A 26617-nucleotide genomic window follows, 5' to 3' on the forward strand; every position below is an offset into this window, starting at 1 on the left:
GTTTGTTGATCTTTTGGCGTGTTTTTTTTCTCTCACTTCTCTATTTATTAGAATAACTACATTTGGAGAGGCACAAAGCACTTATGTTGTACATGACTACAAAGCTATCACAAATCCCAAACTTTTTAGTCACAGATATTTCCCTTACTCCGTTTAAAGAAAAGCTTTCAAAACATCTGAGTTAGCTTGATACACAGAGACCCTGAATATATGGGAACTACATATTGTTAAATGCCTGTACTTCCCGCTTTAATAATGTCTTCTTTAAATAGAATACAGCATAAAAGGGATTGAAATATGCAAGATTATGATGCAAAGGCTTTGGAGATAGTGAGATTAATCTGTACAACGTGGGGAAAGATAGTGTGTGCACAGAAGTTCTAGAAGGATTCACTGAGCCATCTGCGCTTTCACGTCTTGTGCTGTCCATTCTGGTGCTGTCTGACTAATTTTCTCCAAAAGGTTATTCACTTGGAAACAAACCAATTGGATCTGTTTGTCCCATGTTGGCAGGGCTTCTCGTGTTTCAAAATGAACTATTCCGTCAATCTGATCAAAAAAATTAAAAAGTGAAAATAAATAAATCTAGTCTTACGTCCTTCTGCTATCATTTGCGATGCTATCTTTTCTGCCTTAGCTGCAGGGATCTCTAAAAGACCTCCAAGTTCTTCAAGGGTAATATTATTATATAACTTACTTGCAGACAACAAATCGTGTTCAATAACAGCTCTGTCCAAGATGCTAGAACCATCCGCTGTGGTTGCTTTTTGGTGAGGCATCAGCATGGCAGCAAATTCTTGCAGTTGATTTTCTCTGCTGATCCTATCCAGGTACATTTTCTCTAGGATCCCGTAAGCAGCAAGTTACAAAGAGTAGCTAGCATTTGAGAACGCTGCTGTCCTGCTGATGCTAAGGTGGTACAGTGCAAAGCATGTTTTAAGGCCTCTAGTCTTTCTCTTTCGTGCACTATTGTCTTGTGAGACAGCTCATTGTACTTTTGTGCAGCTTCGATGAATTTTCTTCTATAATCAAGAACACGTGCACAGCATACCTTATAATGTATCTGTAACTGTTCATTGGTTGGTTCATTCTGAAGCAATGATGTTCAATTTATGTAAGCCTCTGCCTGGACTGGATCATCATCCTCTAGATATAGCCTAGCAATCTTCAGATAAGTCTCCAGTTTATAATCTACCTTGTACTGTTTTTGTCCTGTTTCCAAAGGAACTCCCACCAACACTTGGGCTGTATTTCACCAACCTTCTTCTTTCACGTATATGGATGCAAGATGCTGTCTTACGGAAGCAATCTGCTCCTGAAATGAAATGACTCGAGGCTGGATCTTTCCCAAGGTAAAATGATAGATTTCTTTGGCTGTGCTATCAGGCAGGTTAGGGAGATGTGTGCAGCAGAAATCAGCCAGCAACTGTCCAGAGATCATGAGGCTGACATTCTCATTTACCATTGTTTCCTCAAAAGCTTTCAAAGCTTCTAGTTGTTCTGCCCCAGATAACGGAATGGCTTTTCCCAGCATCTGAAGATACTTGCCCATCAGATCTTTAAGAGAACCGCTCGAATTCATGAGCTGGGCCAGATATTGTCGCACGGCTGCCGTGTGACAATCTTTCTTCCAGCTCCTACTGTTTGTTTCTTTTTTACAGGGTTGAGATTTTCAGATTCCCCATGTAATTGATATCATATAGTACTTGTCTTTCTCTGACTTGTCTAGTTTAGCATAATGTGCTTGAGGTTCACCCATGTTGCCACAAATGGCAGGATATCGTCCTTTTGGCTGAATAATATCCCATTCTGTATATATACCACACCATTTTTATCCTTTCATCCGTTGATGGGCATTTGGGTGGTTTCCATATCTTGGTTGCTGTGAATAATGCTGTGATAAGCATTGAAGTGCATATCTCTAGTCAAACTCCTGTTTTCATTCCTGAGGGTATATATCCAGCAGTGGAATAGCTGCGTCATAAGATAGATCTATTTTTAATTTTTTGAGGGACCTCCATATTGTTTCCTGCAGTGGTTGGAGAAAAAGATGCAGAAAAATGAAATTGGCTGCCTATCTCACACCACTCACAAAAATGAACTCAACATGGATCAGAGACGTAAACAGAAAAGGTGATACCACCCAACTCCTAGAAGAAAATGTGGGAAAGAAGCTCGTTGATATTGGTCCTGGCAATGACCTTTTTTGGACACGATGCCAAAAGCGCAACACAAAAAGCAAAAATCAACAAATGGGACTACGTACATCAAACTCAAAAGCTCTGCAGATCAAAACAAACAATTAACACAACGAAAAGACAGCCCATGGAACGGGAGAACATTTTTGCAAACCATACACCTGATAAGGGATCGATATCCAAAATATGTAGGATAAAACACACAAAAAAACATACACAACTGAATAGAAAAAATAATAATAAATAAACAATGTGATTAAAAATGGGCAGAAGAACTAAATAGACAGTTTTCCAAAGAAGACATCAAATTGGTCAACAGGCACATGGGAAGATGCTCAACATCACTGATCATCAGGGAAAGGCAAATAAAATCCACAATGAGATATCACCTCACACCGGTCAGGGTTTCTCTTTACCAGCTTTAATTTACAAGTAAGAAAATGTGACCATTTTTAAGTGTACAGTTCCACGGACTTTGACAAATGCTACAATCCATGTAAGTGCCACCCAAATCAAGAAAGAGAACATTTTCAACACCTAATAAAATTCCCTTGCAGCCCTTCCCAGTGAATGACTACCATCGACATCCAGGCTTATGCAGTCACTGATCTTTTTTCTATATCGCTGTAGATTAGAATTCTCTCTCCTAGAGCCTGTTGTAAAACATAGACATGCACTATGTAATCTTTGCTGCCTGCCCTCTTTTTTCTCTGCTTGAATGCTCAGGAAATTCTTCCACATTGTGGCATGAATCAGTAGATTATGTTAAAATTGTTCGTATTCACGGACAACCTGATTGACTCCCTTGAAGTCACACAGAGGTGTATGTGTGCGCGCACGTGTGTGTGTATGTATTCATATGTCATATATATGTGCATATATATGTATATATATTTGTATATTATTCCATTTCTATTTCTATATACTAACAAAGAATTGGGAAATGAAATTTAAGAGAATACTACTACTTACTACTCAAAAAGAAGGGCAAGTTTTAGTTCTGAATCTAACAAATGATGCACTGTATTTGTATGCTGAAAACAGCAAAACACCGAAGAAAGAAATAAAAGAAGACTCAAATAAATGGAGGAACACACTAAATGGCCATGGGTTGGAATACTTGACATAGTGACAATGCCAATACTCCTGAAATTTATCTATGGATTTAATGCAATTCCAATAAGTCTCCCAGCAGGATGTTTTGTAGGTAGACAAGTGGATTCTAAAGCTTTTATGAAAAGTAAAAGAAACCAGAAGAGCCAAATCAATTGTGAAAAGAACAAAGTCGGAGGAATCACATCACCTCATTTAAAACTTATAAAGCTACAGTAAACAAAAGTCAGCTCGACAATGGTGAAGGGATAGACAAACACATAAATAGACCAGAGGAGAGAACCCAGAACTAGTCACACAAAACATGACCCATTCTTTTCGGATGAGGCACCAAAGCACTGCAATGAAGAGAGGACTGTCTTGTCAACAAATGTGTGGAAACAACCAGATGTCCATCTAAAAGTAAAGGGACCTCACACCTCATACTAAAACCGCTAAAAATAAATCTTAGATGTAACTCAAGAACAGAAAACTATAAAACGTTTAGAAGGAAACAACAGAAAAACTTTGACCGGGAGTTTGGCAAAGATGTTTTAGGCATGACACCAAAAAACCCTTTGTCCTCTGTGAATGATACTGTTAACGATGTGAAACTACAAATCCCAAACTGGGAGAATGTATTTGCAAATTACATATCCAACGAAGCACTTGTAACCAGAATATGTAAAAACTGTTGAAACTCAACATAAAGAAATGAATGGACAAAATATTTCAACAGATACTTCAACACAAAGGTGATTAGATATATAGATATAGATATAGATATAGATATAGATATAGATATAGATATAGATATAGATATAGATATAGATACAGATACAGATACAGATATAGATATAGATTAGTTATAGATTCGATATAGATATAGATATAGATTAGATATAGATATAGGATATATCTATATAGAGATATAGAATATAGAATATATCTATATCTATATATAGAATATATCTATATATGTAGATACAGATATAAGTATACATGTATAAAGAGAACCAAATATAAATAAAAATTAAGGTGAGATACCAGTATTACTGTATTAAAATTGTTAAATGTGAGAGAGGAGAGAGAGAGAGAGGGAGAGAGAGAGAGAGAGAGAGAGAGAGAGAGAGAGAGAGAGAGAGAGAGAAAGAAAGAAAGAAAGAAAGAAAGAAAGAAAGAAAGAAAGAAAGAAAGAAAGAAAGAAAGAAAGAAAGAAAGAAAAAAAACCAAGCAGACAAATAACGCATCTGACAATAACAAATGATGTTTAGGATGGGAAGCACCTGGATTTATCACATGTTGCTGGAGGAAATATAAAGTGGCACAGCCTCTCTGGAAAACAGTTTTGTTGCTTCCTATGAAATTAAACATACCCTTAGACATATGAGCCAGCAGGCTCACCCCGAAGGATTTCCCCTAGAGGAGATTTTACTTGAGTTCACACAAAAACCTGTACACGATGCTTAGAGGAGCTCTGTTCATAATTACCCCAAACTTGAAACAATCCACTTACCCTTCAACAAAGTGTTTTATTTCTACACAGTTGAATACTATTCAGTGGTAGAAAGGAATGAACTATTGATACAATCAACTACTTGGATGAAACACCCTATCATTATGCTTATTGATAGAAGCCCATCTCAGAAGGTTGCATTTTAAAGGGTTCCATTTATACGACCTTCTTGTAAAGATAAAACAATCCTGACTGTGAGCAGATCAGTGGTGCCATGTTTAGGTGTGCAGTGAGTGTGATTACAAAAGGACTTCATGGGAGTATGGAAATGTTTTGAATACTGATATAAATATATATGTATATATATATATGTATATATATATATATATATATATATATATGTTAAAATTCCTGCAACTGGATGTCCAAAAGAAATCTATGTCACTGAATGTTAACTTAAATATAAAGTTAAAGAAATAATGGTGAAATAGTTTTTTCCAATCAAACAAAAATAACTATTGGAATTCTACACCAGTGACCTGAACTATGGAAAACCATTGAATGATGAAGTAAAACCATGACAAATATAAACCGGGATAAACACAAAGGAATGAGCAGCTATAGACATGGTAAATATGTGTGTGTGTGTGGGGAATTTAACAATGACTGTCCTTAAATGGTAACTGAATGTTTTCAAAACCAATAAAAATGCATCATGGGGATATCATATATGAGGTCAGACATTAAATTTGTGAAGACATCCTAGAAAACGTGCTACATACCTCATTGCTGAACATCACTATAGTCACTTTTAAAATACTCTCCTTGGGAAGCTATGCACTGAGGCCAGTGCCTAGTCCACCCTTCAAAGCAGTTTTGGAACTTCTTTTCTAGAATGGCCATCAGAGCTCTGGTCGTATTACCCTTGATGTCCTGAATGTCATCAAAACGTCTTCCTCCTTTAGATATCAAAAAGGTTAGCAATATCGTTGCAACAAGTTCACGAACTTAATTGTCAGACCTCGTGTGTGTGTGTGTGTGTGTGTGTGTGTGTGTGTGTGTGTGTATACATGTGTATATATGTATATATACATATATATATATATAAAATACATGAAAACAGAAGCTAAAGGATGGGAATGGAGAAATAAAGGCATACTTCTAAGGTTTTTGTTTTGCACATGCAGTGAAATTATTTGTAAGTGAAATATCTAAATGAAATATGTACAGTGTAATCTTACAGGGACAATTGAAATATAAAACAAAAGAAACAGGTAAAATCCAATTCACAGATTGAAAATGGAATACTGAAAATTAGCTCAGTAATACACAGGATGACAGAGGAATTAGGTGAAAGAATGAGGAGAGAAATGAAGGAAAGTAGGAAGTCAAGAGGGAAGGAAGGATGCAAGGAAGCAATCTACACAAAATAAGGCGGTGGATTTAAAGCCAATCATGTTTAATACTTAAACTATATGTAAACATTCTAAACTCTCAAACAAAAGGCAGCGATTTCTAGGCAGGATAGCTGCAAGATACTACAATATGCTGTTGAATGGAAACTCACTTTAATGTAGACACAGAGACAGGTTCAGTGCGAAAGGGCTGAAAAAGATACACCATGTGAAAATGAATTGTAGGAAAAAAGAAAAGGTATAAAAATGGATAAGGTACTTTCAGGACCAGGAGCATTATTAGTGATAAACAGGGACAGTTAGTGATAATGAAAGTGACACTTAATCAAGAAAGCATAACAATCCTCAGTGCACTGGATCAAAGAGCTTTAAATTACATAAAGTGAAACTGACATAACTTAAAAGAGATAGGGCACATAAATCTTTTTAGTGGTTGGAAATTTCAAAAATTATCTCTGAGATTTTGATGTAGCAAATAGATGGAAGGTCAATGAAGATGAAGAAGACATTAACAACAGCATCAACTAATTTGACCTAATGATAGTACATTCCACCCAATAGCAGTAGAATCCACATTCACACGATATAAATGAATGGAGAGATAGATGACATGTACGCATGTTAAGACTCAATATTGCCAAGATGTAAATTCTTCCCCTATTGATCTTTTGATTCACGGAAATTCAAAAGACTAGAAAGCAACAAGGTGATTCTACAACTTTTACTGTCATACAAAACATTGGATAGCCAGCAAAATTCAGAACGAGAAATACATGTTTGAAATTCTCACCATGCCCAACTTCGTAAGTTACTATAAAGCTGCAGTCATCAAGACAGTGTGGTAGTAGTATAAGTATAGACATATAAATATATGGAAAACAAATAGGAAGTCCAGAGATAGACATACACATGTAGGGGCGATTGGTGTTTGACAGCGGTGCTAATGGAATCCCATGGGGGGGAAACGTGCTTTCTACAAATATTGGACAAGCGTTGAATATGCAGATGAAAAGAAATGCAACTTTCACATTACTTCAAATCACATACAAATGTAGTCTACCATGAATAATAAGCATACATGTAAAGGACAAAATTAGAAAACTTGTTCATGGTGACAAGAGAAAAGCCTTTGTTATGTTAGGCGGAATTCTTAGAACACACAAAGCATCAATGATCAAAGAAAATTGATAAACTGACTTTACAAAAATATTTAAAAGCAAATTTAAACGTTCGCTGCTTGGAAAATCCTGTTAAGAAAATAAAATCCAGTCTCAGAGAGGGATAACACATATATGACTAAGAACTTACTTGCACATGTGAATATATAAAAAATTTCCTACACCTCAGTAATGGGAACCCATAACGTGTTTTGAAAGTGGGCAAAATATTTGAACAGACATTTTCCTGAAGAAGATACACGAAAGGCCAGTAAACACATATAAAGTTGCTCAAACTCATGAGTCAATAGGCAAATACAAATTAAAACTGAAATGAGACAGCACACCATAATTGCTAGAATGCCCACAGACGGCTTTCAAATGGCAGACAATGGCAAGAGCTGGTGAGATGGAGCCAGTACAGTTCTTTCATAGGTGTTGGTGCAAAAACTGGGTACTTTCCATAAAAGCTTGGCAGTTTCTTATTGGGTTAAGCATACAACTACCTTGTAATCCAGCGATTGACAGTGGTGTTAATGGAATCCAATGGGGGGAAACATGCTTTCTACAAATATTGGACAAGCGTTGAATGCGCAGATGAAAAGAAATGCCACTTTCACATTACTTCAAATCACATACAAACATAGTCCAACATGGATAATAAGCATACATGATTTAACCCAAGAAATAAACCAAATGTCCACACCAAACTTGAACATGAATGATGGTAGCAGCTTTATTCATAATGTCCCCAAACTGAAAACATCCCAAATGTCCATCGATTGGTGAATGGATTATCCAATTGTCACATATCCATACAAAAATCAAAAGGAACAAACTACCGGCATTCACAATGCATGGGATTATCAAAAGCACTGGAAGGAAGGCCAGAAACAGATTACTTCATACTGCCTGATTCATTTAACATAGAATTCTTGAGAAGTCAAAACTAAAATGAGAGAAGGAAGGTTGGTGGTTGCCCACGGCTGGAGGTGACTGAGGAGAATGACCGCAAAGGCACAGAGGGAGTTTTGTGGGACACTGGAAATGTTCTCTCCCTCGATATTGGTGGTGGTTACACAGATGTTTCAACGTGTCAGAACTCACCAAACTGGACACTTCAATGGGTATAAAATATAAATTATGCCTCAACAAAACCAAGAAAGAAATGGGACAGATGTTTTACACATAAAAAACAAAGTATCTGAAAGCAAGAACCGAAGGTGAAGAGAGAATGAGTGTACTAGACGATGGGTCAGGTAAAAATATCTAGAATAAAATGTACAGGGACAAAAGGATGAAAAATGCAGAATGGGTTAGGGAGGAATATATTGGATGCAGAGGCCTAACGTATTTTAGTTGGAGTTCCATGAAGAGATGACAAAGAGAAAAGTGCCTAGGTGATATTGGAACAGAGAGGGGCCTGGGTGTTTCCAAAGCTGCTGAATAACTCCTCGCCTTACACTCAAGAAACACTGAGAATCCCAAGCAGGATAATTCTGAAGTAAATCTCTCTTAAACTTCTATAGCTGAACCTCTGAAGAGCAAACAAAGAGAACATCATCAAAGCAACTGGGGAAAAATCGAGCCATAGTCTTGAAAACAGGATGATGAGTCTGACAGCTGACTTTCGATGTAAACAAGGAAGGCAGAAGTCTGTAGAATGGTATCTTCAAAGTGGTGAAAGAATATAATAACCAACTGAGAGCTCTATAACCAGGAAAAATATCCTTTAAGATGAACGTGAAATAAAACCATTTTCAGACAAAAAAGTGAATGTTTCATATTCTTACCATACGATCCAGCAATCATGCATGCTCCTTGCCTAAATCATTTACCTAAATGAATTGAAACCTTTTGTCTGCACAAAAACTTATAATTGACAAAACTTGGAAGCAATTGTTCAGCATGCTGACTACAGTTAATAATAACGTATTGCGTACCTAAAATTTGCTGAAAGAGTAGACCTCAACTGTACTCACCTCTCTCTCTCTCTCTCTTTCTGTCTCTCTCTCTCTCTCCCTGTCTCTCTCTCTCTCTCTCTCTCTGTCTCTCTCTCTCTCTCTCTCCCTCTCTTTCTCTCTCTCTCTCTCTCTCTCTCTCTCACACACACACACACACACACATACACACACATAGAAGAGTAACTATGTGAGGTGATGGATATGTTAATTATCTTGATCATGGTAGTCATTTCACCATGAATACATATATCAAAACATCACATTGTAGAACCTAAATGTATACTTCTGTTTGTCAGTTGTACCTCAATAAACCTGAAACAAACAAAAAAAAATGATCTGCAGTACGTGAATGGGTAAACCATGGTACACGCATAGAATGCAATATTTTCAACACTAAAGAGAAATGAGCTATCAAGCCACAAGAGACATTTGAAAACCTCAAAGTACGTTGATACATGAAAAGAGACAATATGAAAAGGTTACGTAGTGTTTAATTCCAACAGTGTGATTTTGGAAAAGGCAAAACTATGGAGACAGTTGAAAGATCAATGGTTACCAGCATTTGTGGGCACTGAAGGAAGGAAGTCGAGGTGGAGCAAAAGGGAGTTTGAGGACAGTGAATGTGTTCTCTATGTTGCAATAATGATGGACACATGTCATACATTTTTCAAAAGTACAATGCAAAGAGTGGACTCAAATGCAAAACTATGGACTTTAGTCAATAGGCATGTATCAATGTTGATTCATCAATTGTAACAGATGGACCACAATAATACAAGATGTAAATGATAGAGTAAACCAAGAGTGGGGTACAGGTGGCGAGGTGAACGAGTATGTGGGAACTCTCTGTATTTTTCAATCAATTTTACTGTAAGCATAAAACTGCTCTAAAAAATGTATTAATTGAAAAATGGCGGCATGAGGTGGGTCTCTGTAAAGCTCCCCTGGAATTTACAACTAATTGAAAAACAATAACTCCAAAAAGGATTCCCTGCACAGAGGACAGGCAAGATGAACAGGCCCACTACTGAATTCAACTAAAGGTGAGAGAATCACGCGAGCGGGGGAGGAGGGAAGAGAGAAGTGCAGAGACGAGCCCTTTGGGCGCAGGACGTAGACCTGGCTCAGTGCTCCAAGCTCTCTGCATCCTGGAACTACCGCAGCTGCGGGAGAGGGAAGAACTTGGACTGCTAGGGCTCTGATTATGGCCCACAGGGCTGAGGGGGCAGCATATAACACGATAAACCCAACGCTCAAGGCAGAGACCTCGGAGAAAAGACTGAGGGAAGAAGGCTGATAATGGTGGTTTAAGCCCTCACTGCCGAGCAGAGAACAGAAGCCTTAGGCACTGAGACTAGCCACCCCCTCCTTACCCTCCCAGAGCTTGCCCCGCCTCCACCTGCCTGGTGCTAGAAGCAGAACAGTAGCAGTGTCAGATCAGAAGAACAGAATATTTGCTGTTCTGAGAACTGTGGACCACAGACACAGATTTGCAGTCCAACTAGTTCCAGCAAAAGGGAGGGAGTTGTTTAAGCGGGACCGGATGTGGTGGTGGTCGCTGCCATTGCACTTGGCCACCTCTCACAACTCACCCCGCCCCTGGCCCCACCTATCTGGGAAGATACCTGAAGGAGTAAACAGAACTGCTGAAACATATGGGTTCTGAATCTGGTGCAGAAAGAACTTTGGAACTTCAAAAGCTCTCCACATCCCCACAGGGACGTGGAGCCCTATGACCCAGGCGAACTATTAACAGAGGAGAAGCCCATTTCCCAGGGAATCCCCCTATTGTGTGAAAAGCTGGAAAGTACAGAGAAAACATAGCACTACTGTGTGATACAGGGGAAAAAAAGCTGCAGTCAGAGAGAAAATAAAACATTCTACCAACAAGTACTGGAAAACAAAAGAATGACCTCTTCCTATCAACTTGTTGCAGAAGCCACCCCTGTAGACGTCTAGGAAGAGACATAATAAATCAGTAATTGCCATGAATAACCAAGGCAACAAGACAGCTCAGAAAGAAATTGAAAAGTCTCCAGAAAAAGCACTTAAAGATATGGAAATATGTGACTTAAATTTCAGAGCATTCAAGATTGCAGTTCTGAAAAATCTCAACAAGATTCAAGAAAACACAGAAAGGCAATTTAATGAATTCAGAAACGCAATCAAAGAACAACACGAGCATTTTACGAAAGAGATTGAAATATTGAAGAAGAATCAAATAGAATTTCTGGAGATTAAGAACTCAATAGAAGACATGAAGAATGAAATACACGTCTTAGGTAGTAGAGTTGACCAGATGGAGGAAAGAATCAGTGACATCGAAGATAGAAACCTGGAAATTACACAGATGGAAGAAGAAAGAGACTTGAGACTAAAAGAAATGAAAGAACTCTACACGAACTTTCTGACTCTATCAGAAAGCTCAATATAAGAATAATGGGCATACCAGAAGGAGAAGAAAGAGAGAAGGGAACAGAGAATATATTCAAACAAATTGTTGATGAGAACTTCCTAAACTTGTGGACATAATTGGATCGTCGAATCCAAGAAACAAATAGTACACCTAATTACCTCAATCCCAACAGGGCTTCTCCAAGGCACATTGTATTTAAGCTGTCTAAAATCAACGAGAAAGAAAGAATCCTAAAGGCAGCCAAGGAAAAGAAGACGGTAACCTACAGAGGAAAGCCCATTAGATTAGCATCAGATTTTTCAGCAGAAACTCTACAAGCCAGGAGGGAGAGGAACCAAATATTCAAACTATCGAAAGAGAGAAATTATGAGCCAAGAATAATGTATCCAGCAAAGATATCCTTTAGATATGAAGGAAGAATAAAGACCTTTCCAGACATATAGAAACTGAGGGAATTTTCTATACACGACCTGCACTAAAGAAATACTAAAGGAGGCTATTCGACCACTATCAACAGGGACAATTTGTGGCAACATAAAAAGGGGGAGAGTAAAGGCCTGAACCGGATTATGGGAATGGAGACAGTAAGCATGCTAAAGAAACTTGGATACTCTAAACATCAAAGTTTCTTTTACATAAACTTAAGGGTAACTACTCAAAACAAATCCAGAACTGAAATATATACAGGAATAAAAGAAGAAACAGAGGCAAACATCATAGAATACCACCACACATAAATAATTAACAACAACAAAAATGCAAAGAAACAATGGAGACACAGCCTTTCCAGAAAACTAAAGCTAGAATGACAGGAAATCCTCACATATCAATAATCACCCTAAATGTAAATGGACTGAACTCACCAATAAAAAGGCACAGAGTAGCAGATTGGATCAGAAAACTAAACCCAACCATATGCTGTCTCCAAGAGACAAATCTCTGCTACAAGGACAAGCTTAGACTCAAAGTGAAAGGGTGGAAATTGACACTCCAAGCAAATGGTACCCAGAGAAAGTCAGGTGTAGCCATAATGATATCAGATGAAACAGACTTCAGGGTGAAAAAGGTGACAAGAGACAAAGATGGACATTTCATAATGGTAAAGGGGACTATACACCAAGAAGACATAACAGTCATCAATATTTATGCCCCCAATCAGGGAGAACCGAAATATACCAAGCAACTACTAACAGAACAAAAGGGGAAATTGACCAAAACACAATTATACTAGGGGACTTAAATACATCATTGACAGCTATGGATAGATCATCCAAACAGAAAATAAATAACGAAATAGCAGCCCTAAATAACACATTAGATGAAAAGGACATAATTGACATATATAGAGAACTTCATGCTAAAACATCAGACTATACATTCTTTTCGAGTGTACATGGAACATTCTCAAGGATAGACCATATATTGGGACATAAAATCAGCCTCAGCAAATGAAAGATGATTGAAATCATACCAAGCATATTCTCTTGTCACAAGGATTTCAAATTGGATATCAACTCCAAAAAGAAAGCAGAAAAAAACACAAATACATGGAGATTAAACAACATACTTTTAAAGAATGACTGGGTCAAAGAAGAAATTAGAGGAGAGATCAAAGGATACATGGAAACAAATGGTAATGAAAATACATGCTACCAAAATTTTGGGAATGCAGCCAAAATAATATTAAGAGGAAAATTTATATGATTACAGGCCTATCTCAGGAAACAAGAAAAATCCCAAATAAATAACCTCATTGTACACTGTAAATAACTAGAAAAAGAAGAACAAGTGAAACCCAAGGTCATCAGAAGAAAGGAAATAACAAAAATCAGAGCAGAACTAAATGAAATAGAGAACAAAAAGACAATAGAAAAAATTAGTGTGACAAAGAGCTGGTGCTTTGAAAAGATTAACAAAATGACAAACACTTGGCTAGACTCACTAGTATAAAAAGAGAGAAGACACTAATTGACAAAATCACAAATGAAAAAGGGGAAGTTATCACGGACACCACAGAAATACAAATGTTCATGCAAGAATACTATGAAGGATTGTATGCCACCAAATTCAATAACCTAGAAAAAATGGACAAGTTCTTAGAGTCATATAGCCTTCCAAGGCTGAAACATGAAGAACTGGAAAATCTAAACAGGCCGATCACCAGTAAGGAAATTGAATCAGTCACCCAAAACTTTCCCAAAAGCAAAAGTCAGGGACCAGATGGCTTCACTAGTGAATTCTACCAAACCTTCAAACAGGATCTAATACCAATCCTGCTCAAACTCTTCCAAAACATTGAAGAAGAGACAGTACTCCCTACCTCATTTTATGAGGCCAGCATTACCCTGATACCAAAACCTGGTAGGGACAACACAAAAAAAGAAAACTACAGACCAATATCTCTGATGAATACAGATGCAAAAATCCTAAACTAAATTCTAGCAAATCGAATACAACAATGCATTAAAAAGATTATTCATCATGACCAAGTGGGGTTCATCCCCGGGGCACAAGGGTGGTTCAACATCTGCAAATCCATCAGTATGATACATCACATAAACAAAATAAGGGACAAAAATCATATGATTATATCAATTCATGCAGAAAAAGTATTTGACAAGGTACAACATCCATTTATGATTAAAACACTTAATAAAATAGGTATAGAAGGAAAATACCTTAACATAATAAAGGCCATCTATGACAAGCCCTCAGCTAATCTCATAATTAATGGTGAAAAACTGAAGTCCTTTGCTCTACTTTTAGGAACACGACAGGGCTTTCCCTTTCACCTCTGCTTTTCAACATAGAGTTGCAAGTCCTTGTCAGAGCAATCAGGCAAGAGAAAGAAATAAAAGGCATCCAAATTGGGAATGAAGAAGTTAAATTGTCACTCTTTGCAGATGACATGATGCTATATATAGAAAACCCTAAAGACTCCACCTAAAAGCTGTTAGAAACAATCAACGCATACAGTAAAGTTGCTGGCTACAAGATCAACGTACAAAAGTCCATTGCATTCCTACATACTAACAATGAAATCTCAGAAAAAGAAATACAAAAAACAATTTATTTTGCAATTACAGCAAAAAGAATAAAATACCTAGGAATAAACTTAACCAAGGATGTGAAGGACCTATATGCTGAAAAGTATAATACATTTTTGAAAGAAATTGAGGAAGACACAAAGATATGGAAAGGCATTCCGTGCTCATGTATTGGAAGAATCAACATAGTTAAAACGGCCATATTACCCAAAGCAATATACAGATTAAATGCAATCCCCATCAAAATCCCAATGGCATTTTTTAAAGAAATAGAACAAAAAAATCATCAGATTTGTTTGGAATCACAAAAGACCCCAAATATCCAAAGCAATCTTAAGAAAAAAGAACAATGCTGGAGGTATCACACTCCCTGAGTTTAGCTTGTACTACAGTGCTTCACTAATCAAAACAGCATGATATTGGCAGAAAAAGAGACACATAGACCAATGGAATAGAATTTAGAATCCAGAAATAAAACCACAGAAATATGGAGAGATAATTTTTGACAAAGAAACTAAAAACATGCAATGGAGGAAAGACAGCCTCTTCATTAAATGGTGCTGGCAGAATTGGATAGCCACGTTCAAAAGAATGAAACTGGACTCCTGTCAGTCACCATGTAGCAAAATTAATAAAAATGGATCAAAGACTTAAGCATAAGACCTGCCACAATAAACTGCATAGAAATAAACATAGGCACTAAACTTGTGGAATTTGTGTTCAAAGAGCATTTTATGAATTTCACTCCAAAGGCAATGGAACTAAAATGTAAAATAAACGAATGGGAGTATATGACACTTAAAAGCTTCTGCACAGCGAAAGAAACCATCGGCAAAATAAAGAGGCAACCGACTGAATGGGAGAAGATTTTTGCAAAGAGTGCCTCCGATAAGGGGCTAATATCCAAAATGTACAAGGAACTCATGAAGCTCAACAACAAAAAAACAAACAACCCGATTGAAAAATGGGCAGAGGACTTGAAGAGAAATTTCTCCAAAGAGGACATAAATATGGCAAATAGACTTATGAAAAAATGTTCAGCATCACTAATCATCAGAAAAACGCAAATAAAAAGCACAATGAGATATCACCTCAGGCAGAATGGCTATCATCCACAAGACAAATAGTAACAAGTGTTGGTAAGGCTGTGGAGAAAAAGGAACCCTCATACACTGTTGGTGGGTATGCAGACTGGTGCATCCGTTATGGAAGGCAGTGTGGGGGTTCTTCAAAAAATTACGAATAGAATTACCATATGACCCAGCAATCCCTCTCCTGGGTATCTACCCAAAGAATTTGGAATCATTTATACATAAAGACACGTGTGCTCCAATGTTCATTGCAGCTTTGTTTACTGTGGCCAAGACATGGAAACAACCAAAATGTCCTTCGATAGATGAATGGAAGATGAATGAAGTTGTGGTATATATACACAATGGAATACTATTCGGCGTTAAGGAAAGATGATATAAGAACATTTGTGACAACATGGATGGATCTTGAGAGTATAATGCTAAGCGAAATAAGTCAGACAGAAAAAGCAGAGAACCATATGATTTCATTGGTATGTGGTATATAAACCAAAAACAACAAAAGAACAAGACAAACAAATGAGAAAGAAAAACTCATAGACACAGACAATAGTTTAGTGGTTACCAGAGGGTAAGGGGGGCGGGTGGAGGGAGATGAGGGTAAGGGGGATCAAATATATGGTGATGGATGGAGACTGACTCTGGGTGGTGAACATACAATGGGATTTATAGATGATGTAATACAGAATTGTACACCTGAAATTTATGTAATTTCACTAAGAATTGTCACCCCAATAAATCAAAATCACTAAGTGAAAAAAATGTATTAATTTCAATTAGATAGAAAAAATGTTTCACCAGCACGTCCACTCTAAAGGAAATACGTGTGTTCTTTTAAGAGAAAGATCATGATCCCTGATGAAACTGAAAGATATGGAAGTAATGAAGAGTGACCTATCACATGAACATGTGGGTATGTTTAATGATATTGGTTTTATAAAATAACACTAAAAATAATGTCTTTTGAAATTAAAATCATGTGTTTTGTTTTTTGTGTGCGTATCTATGAGTGATTACAATACATGGCAGCAATAATATTAAAGTATATTTGATACTATATTAATAAGTAAGGATATTATAATAATAAGTAAAGAGAAGGTAAGTGTAGGCTAAGTGTTCTAAGGTAGTTACACTTTCTGTGATGAGATGAAAGGACAGATTTACGTTAGACTTTGAGAAGTTAAGAATTCAAGTTGTAGTCTCCAAATAACCATTAAGAGAATAAGGAAAGAGTGAATACCTATCAAGGCGATAGAGGTGGAAAATAGAAAACTTTAAAAAACTGATCTCAAAGAAGGCGAAATCTAAGAAATAAATGAGCAAAGACAAGTGGGAGAAATCGAAGGTTGTAAGATGGTGGATATAAACCCCAATATATCAATAATCACTTCAAAGGTAAATATTGCAATAAAGACAGAGATTAACAGGCCGGAGGAAAAAAGAGGAGGTGGAGGAAGAGGAGGACAAAGGACAGGAGAAAGGCGAGAGAAGGAGGCAGGGGATGAAGGAGACGAGGAAGAAGAGAAAGAAGACAGAAACCTCCAATATTCTGCTTACAAAGACATACTTCAAATACAGGTATATAGAAAAGTTGAATGTTACAAATTAGAAAAACATATACCTTAAAAACATTCATCAAAACAAGTTGGTATACCTTTTTTATATCAGAAACATGGGTCTTTTCTTTTAATTTTCATGAGTTTATTTGAGCCAAACTGACACCATATGCCAGGGAGGAAGATCTCAAATGCTCTGCAGAGTAACAGTTTTGCAGTTCCTTTTATGCTTTTGAATTTAAGGAGGGGATGTAAGGAAGATTACATGAATGTGGGAGAAAGCAAGGCAGGGATTGGATTACAGGATTCTTAAGATTATTTATCCTCTTGAGGGTATTTACGTCTTTGAAGGAAGGGTTTGAAAAGAGGCAAGAAATTTAGGTCCTTTAGGCCAAAAAAGCATTACTATAGGGAAAGAGGGATGCTGAATAATCACAACAGGCCAAACTCACCAGGAAAATAAAAGAGTTATTAGTTTGTTTGCACTGAATAACGTCGTCTCACATTATAATGTAAACCTTGACAGAACTTCAGGGTCATATACATGAATCCATAATCATAGTGGGAGATTTAAAAACACTGCTTTCAGTAACCAATGGAACATAGAGATAAAAACATTGTAAAGATGTAAAAGATTTGATAAATACAATGAACAAACTCGGGAGTATATATTTATACATTTATATCAGTACACTCAACACTTTCAGGATACATAGCCTTTTCAAAGGCTATTGACATTTACCAAAAGAGACCACATGTTGACCATAAAGCAAGTCTCGGCAAAGTTGGAGACAATGAAATAGTTAAGAGGATATTCCCTGACCACAATGCCATTACGCAATAAATTAATAACCCATGATAACTAGAAAATCCCCCATATGTGTTTTTCTAAACACTTTTTGTATTAGTTTCAGGTGCACAAAACAATGTAATAGTTAGACTTTTATCATTTATATCCTTCACACAGTGACAACCACCCTCCCCCATCCACTACCCCTCTGACATCACACACAGCCATTACATTTCCACTGTCTCTCTTCCTAATGCTGTACTCCACTTCTTGTAACTATATATATATATATCTATATATACATATATAGATATATATGTATATATAGATATATATTTATATATATTTTTATATTTATATATATATATATATATATATAAAATTGTACTTGACATCCGTTACTGTTCAGCTTCAGCTTCGGGTGTACAGTGCAGTGATCAGGCATCTACATCATCCCTGAGGTGGTCTCCCTAATGAGACACGTGTCCATCAGATACCCTACAAAACCTTTACAACATTATTGATTACATTCCCCAAATTGACTTTCGTATCCCTGTGGCAATCTTGTGGTTACCGACTGTGCTTTCTAATCCCCTCACCTTCTTCCTCATCCCCACCCCCTCCCATCTAGCAACCCTCAGGTTTTCCTCTATTTCTCTGAGACTGTTTCTGACTGGTTCATTCATTAATTGTTTTCATTAGATTCCACATATAAGTGAGATCATATGGTATTTGTCTTTCTCTGTCCGACTTATTTCACTTAACATAATGTTCTCTAGGTCCATTCATATTGTTGCAAATAGTAAGATTTCATTCTTCTTTATGGCTGCATAATACTCCATTATATAAATGTACCACAGTTTCTTAATCTAGTTGTCTACCAATGGGCATTTCGGTTGTTTCCGTATCTTGGCTATTGTGTATAGTGCTGCAATGAACATAGGGGTGCATAATTTTTTTTTGTATTAGAATTTTGGATTTCTCTGGATAGATACCTAGGAGTGGAATTGCTGCATCACGAGGTAGTTCCATTTTCAGATTTTTGAGATACAGCCACACTGCTTGCCATAGTGGTTGCATCAATCTGCAAACCCACCAACAGTGCATGAGGGTTCCCTCTTCTCCACATCCTCGCCAGCACTTGTCGTTTGCTAATTTATTGATGATAGCCATTTTGACTGGGGTGAGGTGGTATCTCATTGTGGGTTTTGTTTGCATTTTTCTGATGGTTAGTGAGGTTGAGCATTTTTTCATATGTCTGTTGGCCATCTGTATGTCCTTTTTAGAAAAATGTCTCTCCATGTCCTCTGCTCATTTTCTAATTGAGTTGTTTGTTTTTTTGGAGTTGAGTGAGTTTGTTATAAATTTTGGATATTAACCCCTTATCGGATATATCATTGGCAAATATCTTCTCCCATTCAGTAGGATCCCTTTTGTGTGTGTGTGTGTTTTGAAATTCATTTAATGAAACCTTATGCATGGATTGTTTGGATGTAGAATTCTAAAACTATAATTTCTTTTTCCAAAATGTTTTTTATCCCATATCACAGAATGATTACAGCAGAGGAATACATAAGTCAATCAATTTGCTCCTCAATATGTTAAACAGAGTTATTTTCTCATTTGGTAAACATTACCTCATCTACTTCTTCACCTTCATCATCATCATCATCATCATCATCATCTTCTTCTTCTTCTTCTTCTTCACTTGCTTCTCCAGTAAAGTATAGCACTGATCTTGGGATTATACACTCATGTAATAAGTGACCAATTTCAAAGTCTGCAGCGAAGATAGCTTCAGCATCATCATCCAGATCCCCATTGTCAGAAAACTTCAGGAGCGGCAAGAAAATTAAAGAAAGAATTACTGGAAACTCTTTTGGTCACATTATGAACTGTCCCATGCCCCTTGCACTTCTGCTTCTTTTTAATAGTTTTCAAAGTGACATTCTTCCCTTTTTCCCCATCTATCCGGCACCCTGGACAACGCATAATTATGGCCCATCAAAACAAAAGGGATCAGAATCATCTAGTTCCAATCTCATCCTGTATGTCTTTGTCAACATTTCATTTATGAAATATTTCTGGGTTCAAAGTGAAGTTCTAAGACAAAACTCATAGGCTGGCCAGCGTCTGAGAACTTCACTTTACTATCTTTCAAGTGCTTCAGAATAGGTTCGTCATGTTCCTGAACCGTATCACTGAGCAAGTCAACATTTTAAAAATAGGCAACCAAAATTCAGGAATTCCCTTGGGGTCTTCTTTTTCTTCATCTTTTTTCTCATCTTCAATCTTGGCCTTTTCTTTTAGCTCCTCCGAAATTTCATCTTCCTCATCTGCTTTTCATTGACATTCTTCCTCTGTGGGTTCATAAATTGCATTAATGATCTCAAATCGCTTATCAAATAAAGGCTGATAGACAGCAGCATAATTGCTTTAAAGATCATGAACTTCCTCATAGAACTTGGCTTCAATTTAACTTGCAATTAAATTGAAAGTTTTTGAGAACATTCACTCGATTTTTAACTCCCCTGGGCAAGCTTTCAATGTATCCTGTTGGTGTTTCTACCAGACCATCAAGTCTTTCTTGGAGGGCTGCAAGAATCTGAGGATTTTGCATCATCTGAACAGTCAGCTGACACCCATTTATATTTATTTCTTCACCAGTTTCTTCCTCTCCTCCTTCTCCTCCTTCTTCTTGTTCTTCTTCTTTTTTTTCTTCTCCTTCTTCTCCTTTCTTCTTTCTTCTTCTTCTTTTTTTTCTTCTCCTTCTTCTCCTTTCTTCTTTCTTCTTCTTTTTTTTCTTCTCCTTCTTCTCCTTCTTTCTTCTTTCTTCTTCTTCTTCTCCTTCTCCTTCTTCCTCTTCTCCTCCTCCTCCTCCTCCTTCTCCTACTTCTTCTTCAACATCATCCAAATCTTGATCAAGTTCACATTGTTCTTTGGTGTGAATGTCTGCCATGTTTCAACAATGCCTAACATCAGTGGCTAGCGAGGAGAGCCAGGTGGCTGGAGCTGTGCAGGCAGTGACTCAGGGAAGTGGCAGGAGGAGGACAAGTTGGTGTGGTGAGCAGATGGTGATACAAAACTCCCTTGTATGTTTTCAAATTAAGAAACATCCTCCCAGAAGTCAACAAAATGATGGCGTGAGGTGAGCCTCTGGATCTCCCTTGGAATTTACAACAGATGAAAAACTATAGCTCCACAAGGGACTCCTTGCACAGCAGACAGGTAAGACGAAGAGGATCACTACTGAATTCACTTAAAGTTGGGCAAATTGTGTGAGCAGGGGAGGAGAGAATGGAGAAGTGAGGAGACGGGGCTGTGCAGCAAAGACGCAGACCTAGCTCAGTGCTCAGAGCTAATTGTTTTTGGGAAGTACTGCAGCTGCAGGAGAGAGAAGAATTCAGACTACTAGGGCTCCGTTTATGGCCAACAAGGCTGAGGGGACAGCATATAACAGGGCTGAACACATCGGCAGAGACCTCGGAGCAAAGACTGAGGGAAGAAGGCTGAAAACAGTGCTTTAAGCCCTCACTGCCCAGCAGAGAACGGAAGCCTTAGGCACTGAGACTAGCTGCCCCCTCCCTACCCTTCCAGAGATCGCCCCGCCCCCACCTGCCAGGTGTGAGAAGCTGAACAGTAGCAGTGTCAGTTCAAAAGAACAGAATATTGGCTGTTCTGATAACTGTGGACTGCAGACACAGATTTACAACCCAACTAGTTCCGGCAAAGAGGAGAGAGCTGTGGAAGCAGGACCAGCTGTGGTGGTTGTCGCAGCGGTTGCTCTGGGCCACCTCTCACAACTCACCCTGCTCCTGGCCTCACCTATCTGGGTGGATCCCTGCAGGAGAAAACAGAACTGCTGAAATACACGGGCTCTGAATCAGTTGCAGGAAGAGTTTTGGAACCTCAAAAGCTCTCTGCATACCCACACGGACACTGCGCCGTGTGACCCAGGCGAACCATTAACAGATGAGAAACCCGTCTCCAGAGAATCCCCTCATTGTGTGAGAAGCTGGAACAGTGCAGAGAAAACATAGCACTACTGTGAGAGAGAGAGAAATAAGGCTGCAGTCGGTGAGAAAAATAAAACATTCTACCAACAAGTACTGGAAAATGAAAGAAAGACCTCTTCCTATCAACCTGTTGCAAAAGCCACTCCTGTAGATGTCTAGGAAGAGAAATAGTGAATCAGTAATTGCCATGAATAACCAAGGCAAAAAGACAGTTCAGAAAGAAAAGTCTCCAGAAAAGGAACTTAAAGATATGGAAATATGTGACTTAAATGACAGAGAATTCAAGATTCAGAGAATAAAAGCTAAAATAAACAAATGGGACTATATGAAACTTAAAAGTTTCTGCACAGCAAAAGAACCCATCGACAAAATAAAAAGGCAACCAACTGAAAAGGAGAAGATTTTTGCAAACAGTGTCTCCAATAAAGGGTTAATATCTAAAATATACAAGGAACTCATGAAACTCAACAACAGAAAAACAAACCACCCAATTGAAAAATGGGCAGAGGACCTGAAGAGACATTTCTCCAAAGAGGACATACAAATGTCAAATGGACATATGAAAAAATGCTCAACATCACTAATCATCAGAGAAATGCAAATAAAAACCACAATGAGATATCACCTCACCCCAGTCAGAATGGTTATCATCAACAAGACAAATAGTAACAAGTGTTGGAGAGGCTGTGGAGAAAAAGGAACCCTCATACACTCTTGGTGGGAATGCAGACTGCTGCAACCCCGATGGAAGGCAGTGTGGAGGTTCCTCAAAAAATTACGAATAGAATTACCATATGACCCATCAATCCGTCTCCTGGGTATCTACCCAAAAAATCTGAAAAGATTTATCCATAAAGACACGGGTGCTCCAATGTTCACTGCAGCTTTGTTTACAGTGGCCAAGACATGGAAACAACCAAAATGTCTTTCGATAGATGAATGGATAAAGAACTAGTGGTATATATACACAATGGAATAGTATTCGGCAGTATGAAAAGATGATATACGAAAATTTGTGACAACATGAATGGATCTTGAGAGTATGACGCTAAGCAAAACAAGTCAGACAGAAAAAGCAGAGAACCATATGATTTCACTGGTATGTGGTATGTAAACCAAAAACAACAAAAGAACAAGACAAACAAATCAGAAACAAAAACTCATAGACACAGACAATAGTTTAGTGGTTACCAGAGGGTAAGGGAGGTGCGGGTTGGGATATGAGGGTAAAGGGGATCAAATATATGGTGATGGAAGGACAACTGACTGGGTGGACAGAGAACACACAATAGGATTTATAGATGATGTAATACAGAATTGTACACCTGAAATCTATGTAATTTTATTAACAATTGTCACCCCAATAAGTCTAAAAATAATAAAAAATAAAAGAGAATAAAGAAAGAAGCAAGAGAATGGGAAAACATTTTTGCAAACAGTGCCTCCGATAAGGGGCTAATATCTGAAATATACAAGGAACTCATGAAACTCAACAACAAAAAAACAAGCAACCCAATTGAAAAATGGGCAGAGGACCTGAAGAGACATTTCTCTAAAGAGGATATACAAATGGCAAATAGACATATGAAAAATGCTCAACTGCACTAATCATCAGAGAAATGCAAATAAAAACCACAATGAGATATCACCTCACCCCAGTTAGAATGGCTGTCATCAACAAGACAAATAGTTACAAGTTTTGGAGAGGTTGTGGAGAAAAAGGAATCCTCGTATACTGTGGGATTGCAGACTGGTGCAGTCGTTATGGAAAGCAGTGTGGAGGTTCCTGAAAATACTATGAATAGAATTACCATATGACCTAGAATCCCACTCCTGGGTATCTACTCAAAAAATCTAAAAACATTGATACATAAAGACACGTGTGCTTCAATGTTCACTGCAGCTTTGTTTACGGTGGCCAAGACATGGAAACAACCAAAATGTCCTTCCATAGATGAATGGATAAAGAAGTTGTGGGATATATACACAATGGAATACTATTCGGTGGTAAGAAAAGATGAAATAGAACCATTTGTGATAACATGGATGTATCTTGAGATTATAATTCTAAGCGAAATAAATCAGACAGAAAAAGCAGAGAACCCTATGATATCACTGATATGTGGTATATAAACCAAAAACAACAAAAGAACAAGACAAACAAATGAGAAACAAAAACTCATAGACACAGATAATAGGTTAGTGGTTACCAGAGGGTAAGTGGGGCGGGGGATGGGAGATGCGGGTAAGGGGGATCAAATATATGGTGATAGAAAGAGAACTGACTCTGGGTGGTGAATACACAATGCAATATATAGATGATGTATTCTAGAAATGTACACTTGAAACCTATATAATTTTAATAACCAATTTCACCCCAAAAAAATTAATTAAAAAGTCAAAACACTCGTTAGATTTGCTGAGGTGGCAGTTGGTATGATCCAGAAAGGGAATGAGGGTGCTTTTGTGTTGCAGGCAATGCCCAATCACTGGACCTGTATTGTACTTCGTCAGATGTTTGTGATGTAATAAGTTCCTGAGCGGTACATTTTTGTGTCGTGCAATTCCATTTTTGTGTTGTATCCCACTGAAAAGTTACATAAAGTATTATAAATGAATAGACTCCCAGGAGTGTACATAAAGCACTGTCCTTTGTGTATTTGTATATATAAGCTATCAATTAATAACAAAGAGCGTTAGGAAATCCCTCATATGTTTGTAAATGAAGACGTACCTCCTAAATAATCCATGGCTCTAAGAAGAAATCACATTGAAATTGGAAAATGTTTTGAACTGACTAATGTTGAAAACTTAGGAGTCCTTTGCCTGCTAAGATTATTAACCTCTCCACTTGTGATGGTAGACCACCCAGGGAAGAGTCTCTTGCATCTATGGGAAAAGGCAAAATGCCCACCAAGTTGGGAATGAGGCTAGGGATTGAGCTTTCACGTAGATTTTACACTTAAATCCCTATAGTGGGTTCGGATGCCTGAGGTTCCAAAGTCCATAAATCTGCTGCCTCATCCCCTGCAGAGAGTAAGTTTCTCTTCACAGCCCCAAGGGTTTAGAGAAAGCAGTTTGCCCAGCTACTGGAAGGTGAGAGGGATTCTGGGTGTCTAAATGTTTCTTAACTCTACTTTGGAGAAATCATGCATTTACAACCCCACCATTATCCGTAGCTTGCAGGGGTGCATACCACTGCCAAGCTCACAGACAGTTTGAGGGTCTGGTGTGGGGTGTTAAAGATGTCTGCATCTGGACTTTCTGCACTGCTGGATTAAGATTAAGTGCACTTAGGTCACTCACCTGTCTGCTTTCCATCTTCTAATACTTTATTAGTATTGTCTCCTCACCCATCCTTTTTGTCCTTGTGGGATTACGCCTGCAACAAAAGGATTTAGCCAGGAGTGAGGGAAGAGGAAGAGAGGAAAGCAGAATGAATGATAAAGAGAATGCATGAAGGCCATGAAAAAGATGCCTCTGGGAAACTTGGTAGCAGGACCAAGTGTCCACTGACAAGACAAAACAGCACTTCTCTCTGTTGTTATCTGTTAGATCCCAAGGTGTGGGCATCTGGTTAAACTTCATGTTCACAACTTGGTTACTGGATGGCAGGACACCATGGGTGATAGTCCCATCATGCTGCAAAAATGGAAGAGGGTGGTTGCCCCCAAAGTAAAAAGGAAAGCAGTTACACAAAGAGAAAAGAAGAAGATGCTGGATGGCAGGAAACCAAATGCCAATAACATTTCCTTCACTGAGCCCAACATGGAAATTTGTCCCCGTATTGTTCACACTCATAGCTCCTTGTCATTTAATCTCACATCACGTATCATAATTTGCAACAAAACAGTGATGTCTGAGATTAATTTTGTAATTGTACTGATCTACAAGGCTGAAAACTCGACATACATGGGCCATACATAACAGGCCGATCGTAATTGAATGAATTAATTCACGCCAGTAAGTAACTGGATAGCGGTGGGGAAGGGAGGATGAGAGCAAGAACAAAGTATAAAGAGAAAGCAGAAGGAAAAAGAGGGCAGAACAATGGAGGGGCAGAATAAAAAACTAAGGAGGGAGAGAAGTGAAGGATAGGGAAATGAAGAGGGAGGAGAAACTGAAAGACAATGCAGGTAGGCGTGAGGGAGGGATGAGGGAAAGTGGAAAGATGAGAGGGTGATGATACATGTTGAAGTGGTCATGGCACAGCCTGACTCACAAGAATCTCATGGGCTAAGCAGCACGATACAGAGAATGAAACGTGTGTGTGTGTGTGTGTGTGTGTCTGTGTGCACACCCATGCACCCATCTGTGTATATGCATGCACCTTTGTGTTCTGAGTGTAATAATAATCACAGGGATCAACGTACCTGTGGAAATGCTGAGTTCTTTCAATGTGAGTGCTTTGCTCAATTG

At 38.0% G+C, this 26617-nt stretch overlaps 2 pseudogenes across 2 annotated transcripts; both read right to left on the reverse strand.

The window, feature by feature from the left end:
- On the reverse strand, nt 1-26617 carry LOC308494488 (COP9 signalosome complex subunit 4-like; annotated as a pseudogene). Its single transcript has 4 exons — nt 26572-26617; nt 25505-25580; nt 5529-5705; nt 1-2029 (listed from the first exon to the last, which is right to left on the reverse strand). The product of its transcript is annotated as a COP9 signalosome complex subunit 4-like (transcript).
- Nucleotides 19802-21141, reverse strand: LOC308494489 (nucleosome assembly protein 1-like 1; annotated as a pseudogene). The gene is made up of 2 exons: nt 21076-21141; nt 19802-20856 (listed from the first exon to the last, which is right to left on the reverse strand). The product of its transcript is annotated as a nucleosome assembly protein 1-like 1 (transcript).

Source organism: Rhinolophus hipposideros (genome assembly GCF_964194185.1).
Source record: "Rhinolophus hipposideros genome assembly, chromosome: X".
Lineage (NCBI taxonomy): Eukaryota > Metazoa > Chordata > Mammalia > Chiroptera > Rhinolophidae > Rhinolophus > Rhinolophus hipposideros.